This window comes from Chaetura pelagica, unplaced genomic scaffold (assembly GCF_000747805.2).
Source record: "Chaetura pelagica isolate M959 unplaced genomic scaffold, ChaPel_1.0 scaffold14, whole genome shotgun sequence".
Classification (NCBI taxonomy): Eukaryota; Metazoa; Chordata; class Aves; order Apodiformes; family Apodidae; genus Chaetura; species Chaetura pelagica.
Window position 1 is genome coordinate 1,290,351 of NW_009953067.1, and position 8,268 is coordinate 1,298,618.

General features: G+C 42.3%; 1 protein-coding gene across 1 annotated transcript in view; it reads right to left on the bottom strand.

Annotated features, from left to right (window-relative positions):
- Positions 1–8,268, bottom strand: part of LOC104388002 — a 58,480-nt gene that overhangs the window by 40,131 nt on the left and 10,081 nt on the right. The gene's annotated exons all lie outside the window — the stretch shown is intronic.

The window sequence follows — 8,268 nt, forward strand, 5'->3', positions numbered from 1 at the left end:
CTCTTTCCCAAGCACAACGAACACACCCTGCCCTTAGCTCCCAACGCATACAGCTTGCAGCCATCATGGCCTGCCACATCCACATCACATGGACAACCAAAACTTCAAAACCCAACCACCAGAAAGATACATCCTGTCAACAGTACTGTCACCTTGCAAGGCACCGACAAACGGAAGCAGCATGTTAACTTTAGCCACCCTATGTATGTACCCACACCTTCCCTTTCAAAGCACACACTCAAGCCACCAACAGCTTGCAGCCATCATGGCCTGCCACATCCACATCACATGGACAACCAAAACTTCAAAACCCAACCACCAGAAAGATACATCCTGTCAACAGTACTGTCACCTTGCAAGGCACCGACAAACGGAAGCAGCATGTTAACTTTAGCCACCCTATGTATGTACCCACACCTTCCCTTTCAAAGCACACACTCAAGCCACCAAAGAACAGACTCATCTTGTTTTCCTACAGGACAACTCTGAAGAACCTAATAGAAATAATAGAAACAGGATTTCACAGAAATGTAAGCAATAACATTATGTTGTTCCCATCAGCACAGAATCTTACAGTACCACTGAACATCCTTAAATGCTCCAAGTGAACAACAATTCACATATTTTGTCTGTCAGGAATTTCCAGGAACATTTGCTCTGGATCAGCCAACAGACTTCACCAAGCCACATGCTGTATATCCACTTACTCAAAACATGTTCTAGCACTGATCAAAATTGGCAGTTCCTGTTGAGAAGAGCCAAGAGATCGGAGACCAAGCTTTTGTAGGCCAGAAAGATTCCACTGCTGCAGAGTTTCCTACATAGAGGAAACCATACCTACCCTGTTCCTCAAGTGACTTCTGTTCTACTGCATAGAGCATACCTGGAAGTTGTTAGATTAAACCTCTGAGCTACACAGCTTAGTATGTGTCTCTGGCAATGACCAAAACCAAATGAGTCAAAGGAAAATGCAATACTTCAAAAGAAAGCTTTCTAAAAGAGACTGTTCTGGAATAACATGATCACAGCAAAATGAACCTGATTAATCCTCACACCTTTTTATTTCGAACAAGAACAAACAGTCCCATTATTCTTAGCTGAGTCTCACAAGCTACTTGCCCACAACAGAATCTAATGGCAATAGGTTTCAAAAGTTTACATGCTGTGTTTCCATTTTAAAAGCATCTGATGTCTTGGTTTTTTATAGCAGATGAGGCAGCACACAATCATTACGCTGGCATGGATCCATTTCACCTCCACCATTGCTCTGAGGGAAACATCCTTGGCGTGTTTCAGCCTCCCAGAGACCCAAAAGAGCAACACTTAACTAAGTGCCTATGAAAGATAAATCCAGCTGATACAAAGAAACAGGAATAGTGTAGAAATTCTGACTTCTACTGAATTTGACAGCTATTAAGTCAATATAATTTTGTGATCTTCCTCCAGAATTGTGTTGGGGGGCTTTATTCCTCCAAAAAACTGTTGCCACCTTTTTTCTCCTTTTTTAAAGATACCTTTTGCCCTTTTAAATTTACATTGCCCTCTCCTTGCTGATCTTTAAACTACTTTCTCAAGTGTCAAACAATGAATGGGGAAAGTGGTACAGATTTATCCCCATTGCTGATATTCTTGAAGTAAACACAGTAGGTTGTTATTCCCACTGCAACTACCATTTTCTTGTATGTATTCACACACATGCATCATTTAATAAAGGCAGCTGGCACTGAGGAACACTGCCAAATTAACAGACTTCTAGTTGTCTGCAGAACAGGTATAATACCTTGTTTGTGCCATGGTAGTTCATAGAGAGGACAGCTGATACTGAAGTGCCACTGTGCTAGCTGCTGTACAGACAGACAGCAGTCCTGTCTTCATTACAAAAGCTAAGGCTCCAATTCTAACTCAAGAGGTACTGACCTTAGACTGTGGCTCATTCCCACATAAAAACCTTTCATTTGGACATGGCAGGGTTTTCAGTGAGGTTTAACAGCTCTGCGTGGGAATCCATCAGTTCCAATTTTTGTACTATATGAATGTCAATACATGGCATGGCATCGCTTCCAAAAGAGAGGCAATTACATTGTCCTGGTTTGAGCACATGGAGGTCAAAGAGCTACTGCACAATGTCAATGGCTTGAGATATTTAAGATAGGAGTTGGATTTGAGTCAATGATTGACATTTTGAAGGACTTTCTCTCTACCACCCTTGGGCTTCCAAAATATTCGCTCGTCCCTGTACAAGAGCAAGTTTGCTAGCCCCTAGTGTCATACGGATAACTCGCCTCTGCTAAATCCTCTCCAGTGTCACAGGCAGCCCACGACTGATCTCCTATGACTTGCCTCCAACATTTCTCTAGGGGTTTTGCTCAGGGTACCTGTGAGAAGAGAGAAACCTCTTTCAAACAAAAAGATACTGAGTCTGTGGATTTGCTCCTATAGTATAACCCAAAGAAATTAAAGTGGTAGGCTTAATGAATAAAAGGGGCTCCCACAGTCTTGATAATCGTCCTCTGTATACTAGCCGAGGAAAAGTACCTGCTTCTCTAGAATCAAATATGATTTTTATAAGCAACATATGAAGTGCTTTTCAGAATCACGGCAATGAAAGACACCTATTGAGCTATTCTTCCCAACATCCACCTTTTCTTTTGGAAGAACATGCCAGTAGCACATTTCTCCCAACATTCAGATTTGGTTTCTCCCATTACTCCTGCTGGTTTATTTTACCCTTGTTCTAGACAATACCTTCAGATATCAAAATATTTTCATAATATACACCAGAGGCTAACCATAAAAAGCCTTAAAATCCAGCAATTGTGAATTTTATGCATTAATGAAATAATGCATATAGAGGACTCAGAAGTCCCACTGCCTCTCATGTCCCATGATCTGCATTGTCTTTCAGAAGACCTCTCATCTCTGATTTTTTGTGGATTACATACATGCAAATACCATCCTGCTAGGTCTTCAGATCTTTCAGACACATTATCCTTTTCCCCTCATTTGTCATTTAGCAACGTCTATTTTAGTATTGCTACACTATTTTTATTAGTAAGCGCTTCCACAAATGATATCCTGGTTATGGAAAAGGAATTCTCCCAAGTCCCTCTGTGTGAGACCCTAGCTCCCATGTTCCCTAACAGAGAACCATCATTAATAGCAGACTAACAATCTTACAGAGTTCAAATTTTACACATGCAACTCCTTGTCGCAATGTACCATTCAGGCAAAGATTAATGGAAGATCGAAAGAAAGGACTGTTGGTATGTATAACAAGAATTTCCAGAAACTATAAAGATACAGGGAATCAAAGACAAACGCTCTGACTAGTTGGAGATAAATGCTCTCTCCCTTGACTCTTCCCAGGCTTTAAGAGTAACACTCTCCTCTCTTCAAAAGCATTCCACTAAACACAGAGGTATTGTGTTCAGGCCTCCAGCTTCCCTTGCACAGTCCCTGTCTGATGTTAGCCACAGATTTACTGTTGTCTAAGGCAGCACAGCCTTGTTTGCCTCACAAACTCAGAATTGTGGCACTGCAATAACAGAAAACTTTATCTCCATGTCAAAGATCCTACTAAATCCTGGCTTCATTGACAGCATACAAATCATACAACAGTTTAGAATGGAAGAGACCTCTTGGTATCTTCTAGCTTATGCCCCTGCTCAAGCTCAGTCAGCTTGAACAGGTTCCCCCAGGACTGTGCCCTGTACACTCTGTACCTTAACATGCAAAATTAAAATCTCCAGTTCACATAGACATATGAGTATTTACAATCCATGGCACAAAAAAAGCCAAAAAACAAAGAACAGGTACCTAACCAACCTCCAGTCTTTCTTCAGGAAATGCATCAGATCTGAAGTTCAAAGATAGCAGCTGCCTGTTGTTGAAGATCTCAGTCTTACACCTGGATCCTTCAGTTCCAGCACCAGACATGCCTTCTGTCAGGCTAAGGACTCCTACTGTGCCAGATGGAAACATGGACAAACTTCCCTGTGCATTTGATTTCGCATCAATCTCCAGTAAGTAAAGATGAGCTTGTGAAGAATAACAAGACGGTTTTTAAGGAGAACCAAGAGTAAAGCTTAAAACTTTGAGGGAGATTAAACATGAAAGAAACTGGCAGAAGAAAATGCTACAGATAGAGAAAAAAAATCTTTGCCTTTCTCATCACACTGCTACTTGTTAACTGAGTACTGCTAACAAGCTGCAGCCAGAACTTCCCAGGTCCTGAAGGGTCCAGTCACCCTTAGAGTCTAAAGCCCTGAAACATACCAGATAATAAAAAAAACCCACCCTGCTAAAGCGAAGTTCCTCTTGGTTTTCCTTACAGAAGGAAAATTAACCTGGTATAATATAATCAAAAGTAATAGCATTAAGAATCATCTGGAAGCTTACAAAGAGAAGGGAATCCTGCTTCTAAAGCAGAACAAATCTCTCCCAACAGGCTCCACTTAATGGCTATGTTGTCCTAAAAAACCAAAACACCAGAGTGGTTTGATGCAGTGGAGGGTATGTGCATGAGAAGCATACAAGACAAACATAGAACTGACCACAGCCAACCTCTAGTTGCCAGCTTGAACCAAGAACGTGCACAGGCTGGAGAGCATAATTCCCCGTCGCCCACTGGCCAGGAGTTTACCACCAGGTAGGTGACTTCAGCATCAGAGGCCACTGCTGCCTGTGTTGCCACATATAAGGCTGTTTGTGACACAGACTCATTCACTTGAGTACTGGCACTCCAGGAAAGCCCCTTCCATGCACCCTGGAAAGAGACTTCACTGAGTTGGTCTCACTCCCAGGTTCCTGGTGCAAAAGCAGAAAAAGACATGCAGCTCACTATGACTACTAATATCTCTGATACAGGGAACTAATTTCCATTTCTTCAAACCAAAGAAATTAAACCAGTGCTCCCTTACCTTCTCCCTGCAGAACTGCCTACAGAGCTGCTAGAGAAATGGAGATCCTACAGCACAGGGCTCTGCTGCTGGCTCTTCTCCTTCCCAACCACTTAGCTTTAGTAAAAACATTTTACAACATTTCCACACTGTTATTTTTCCAGGTCAACAATTGCAGTACTTGCCATAGAAACCTGTCCAATCTTGAATGAGGAAGGTGCCATTCTCTCAATCATAAGAAACTGAACCAGAGAGAATGGGAAAACAAGGGAGAGTATGAGGCACTGAAAGGCAGTTTTGAGGGGAAGCGGTCAAACGAACCTTCAAATCAACATCTAACTCCTCTCACTCTTCTTTAAATTTTAATTTAGAGACAATCTGCATTAAAGGGATGATTTATGCTAGTAAAAGAGGCTGCAGTGCTTGCTGTCTCCTCAAAAAAAGTTCCGTTGTTAGAGAGATTAGAGGAAAGGCTCAGTTCAGTCTTCAGACACCTACGAGTGAGATATGACTGCCTAGACTAGATGTGGGTTTTACAGCTGGGGTCCTTCAACAGCTAAGCTTCCAGCCAGAATAGTCCCAGCTTGGAAAAGCCTTCTAAAGTATTTTTTTCCATTGTTATTATTATTTTCCTTTTTAATTTTCATAATTGTTCTGCCTCCAAACTCCTTTCCCTGTTTCCTTGCAAATGACTACAACTCAAACCCAGGGTTCTTAACCCTTGAACGTTGTCCTGCTTGACAGAGCAGCTGTCTAGCTGAATTAGTGAAAGTGGTGATGGGCCAGGGGTACACAGCACTCCTCACGGTCTTTGCTTTCCACACCTACCCCACACTGAAGACAGCAAAATTCCCTTTTATTTGTAGGAATGCTTCCCATTTAGTCAGACACTTCACTGTCTGTGGCTTCACAGACTTGAGAGAGGCAGTCACTCTAGGTAGCAGAGTCCACAATGTTTTAACAATACAGATGTACTTTTTATTGAATGCTTACCTTACACAGACAAAGGCAAACGTGGTGACTGGCAATGCTCAGAGTACAAGTGGTGGGAGACATCAACCAAAGAACACTGAAAATGAGCTTCTGTTCTGAGGAAGAATGACTGAACTCTGTTTCCAAAAGCGTAGCCTAAAGTTGGGCTACCCAGATCTTACAAGGAAAACATCAGGCTTGCACAGAACAGAAAGGACATAAGTGGTAGGTGGATGCAAGGAGGCGCATGTGTGATCCTCTTCTTGTCTGAAATCCTCTCCCTTATCCTTCTGTAATCCCACCAACGAATTAATGTTGAAGTGAATATACTGTTTGCACAGTGAGATTATGTTTATCTATTGTCCACAGCTCCTGGACAGAAGTTACAACTGTGGCCAGATTTCACTGGAACGAGAGAGATGACAGAGAAGTGCGCTAGGCTTGGGGATCCAATATTGAAAGTGGAATTAATCAGAGAACTCTAGGCAGAGACAAGTGCAGTAGGGCTTTATCACTGGGAAAGAGCACAGAGACTGGTCAAAAAATTATTCACACCAAACCCAGAGAGCACAGCTGGACTCTCCGCGCTGTCTCATCTGCCCCACATCAGTTCTCTTGCAGCAGTCAAGTGTCTGCATCAAATCTTTTTTTTTTAGGTCTCCCCCCACTCTTCCCAAGGCTAGGAAGAGCCTCATCAGAGATGATTTTGCAGGTGAAAGCAAAAGTTAACAACACCAAAGGCTTTTACAAAATAAACACAAATAAAAAGCAACAGGTCCTGATGCATCACCATAGCTCCAGAGAAGTATAGTGTACAGCACCGATGAACCTATGGTGTGTGGACGTGTGGATTCCCCATTTAGGAGAAACAGCAGACATCTGATGTTTCCCAACTGCAGGGAACTGAATGCAGCCTATGACCACAACTGAACTCCAGTGTTATACAACAGTTATGGATCAGGTCTTAAACACAGGAATCAGGTGAGCCACACTAACAGCCTTTTCCATTGACTCCTAGCCAACATGGGCCTTCTCTCAAAAGCTCTGGGTGAACATTGTTAGAGGAGCAAAACCAAGATCATCCTTTTATATTCCACTCAAGATAACTTCCAAAAGGCAGCAATTGCAAAGAACCTAGAAAAGATTCTGTTCTACTCAGCAAAGGCCAATGATATAGACACCAACGTAGATGCACATGCTTCTCCCACCATTATCAGTCAAACTTCTGTGGCAACAGAAGACACAAAAGTAGGGCTAGCAACTAAAATTAGAGACTTTAAAAAGCCTCCTGCTCAGAAGACACCCAGACTCTGGTCCTTTCCATCCAAAACATTCCAAATCTTAAAGAACTCTATTCAGTTTATTTATTCACAAAGCCACTATGACAACCAGAATCTCTTTGTATAAACATAGCTGCAGTTGTGTTTGGGGCCATGATTTAACAGTTCATGATGTTGGAAATTACAGGTGGAATGAAGTCACTACAACCCTCACTCAGCAGGTAGATGGAGACTGGTAACAGAGGTATTACCACAGAAGCAGACCCTTTGATTCTCCCATTTCCTCCTTGCTTTCCCAGAGCACTATGTTTTACCAAATAAGACAGTTTCTGCAGTACAGGAGTCAGGAGAATGCTGAAGCTCCATACTGTAATATGTATCACCCTTCCCAGTAGCAATAATTTTTACAAAATTCTCAAGCTATCCCTATGTTGTTAGCTTAAGAGGTTGGTTAAGGTTTATAACTCTTACTGTGGTGACATTCCTCCAAATCCACTTCTACCTGCAAGTTAAGCTTACAGATACGACACTTCCAAGTAAGTCTACTACTCTCCTTCCACCAATGAGTAGTGCTCAGTAGAAATAACCAGCACAGCTTGGCCTCGGTCTGCAGTCACCTGCATGTGATGAAGCCACACAATAAGTTTCTCTCCAGCTCTGTTACTCTGTTCATAACTTTGCTGGTGTGATAAGACATTTATGGCTAATTAATAATCAAGTTTTATGAATTCTATTGGAAAACTAGGATCCACCTGTTAACTTTCTCACCCTATGCATTGAGACAGCATTTTACATAGTTCAGAGGGGAATCAGCAAAGCAGGCAGCAGTAAAAAGTCAGGGAACACCCATCAGAAAGAAGCAGCAAAATACAAAATGATTGTTCCGCAAAAATATCCATTTGCAAAGGAGGTCAACTCCTCTGACAGCTCACAGCATGGAGCCCTGGCATTCCCCTGGCTCACACCCCACCGGAGCAGTGTTATTCAGCAGTACTGACACCACAAAGCACAACAGGCCAGGAAGATGAGAAGGAGCCTGAAGGATTAAAGACCTTCATTATGAGGCCTCATCCACCCTGTGTTAAGATACAGTGACTTACAGCCCAGCTGCTGCTGAA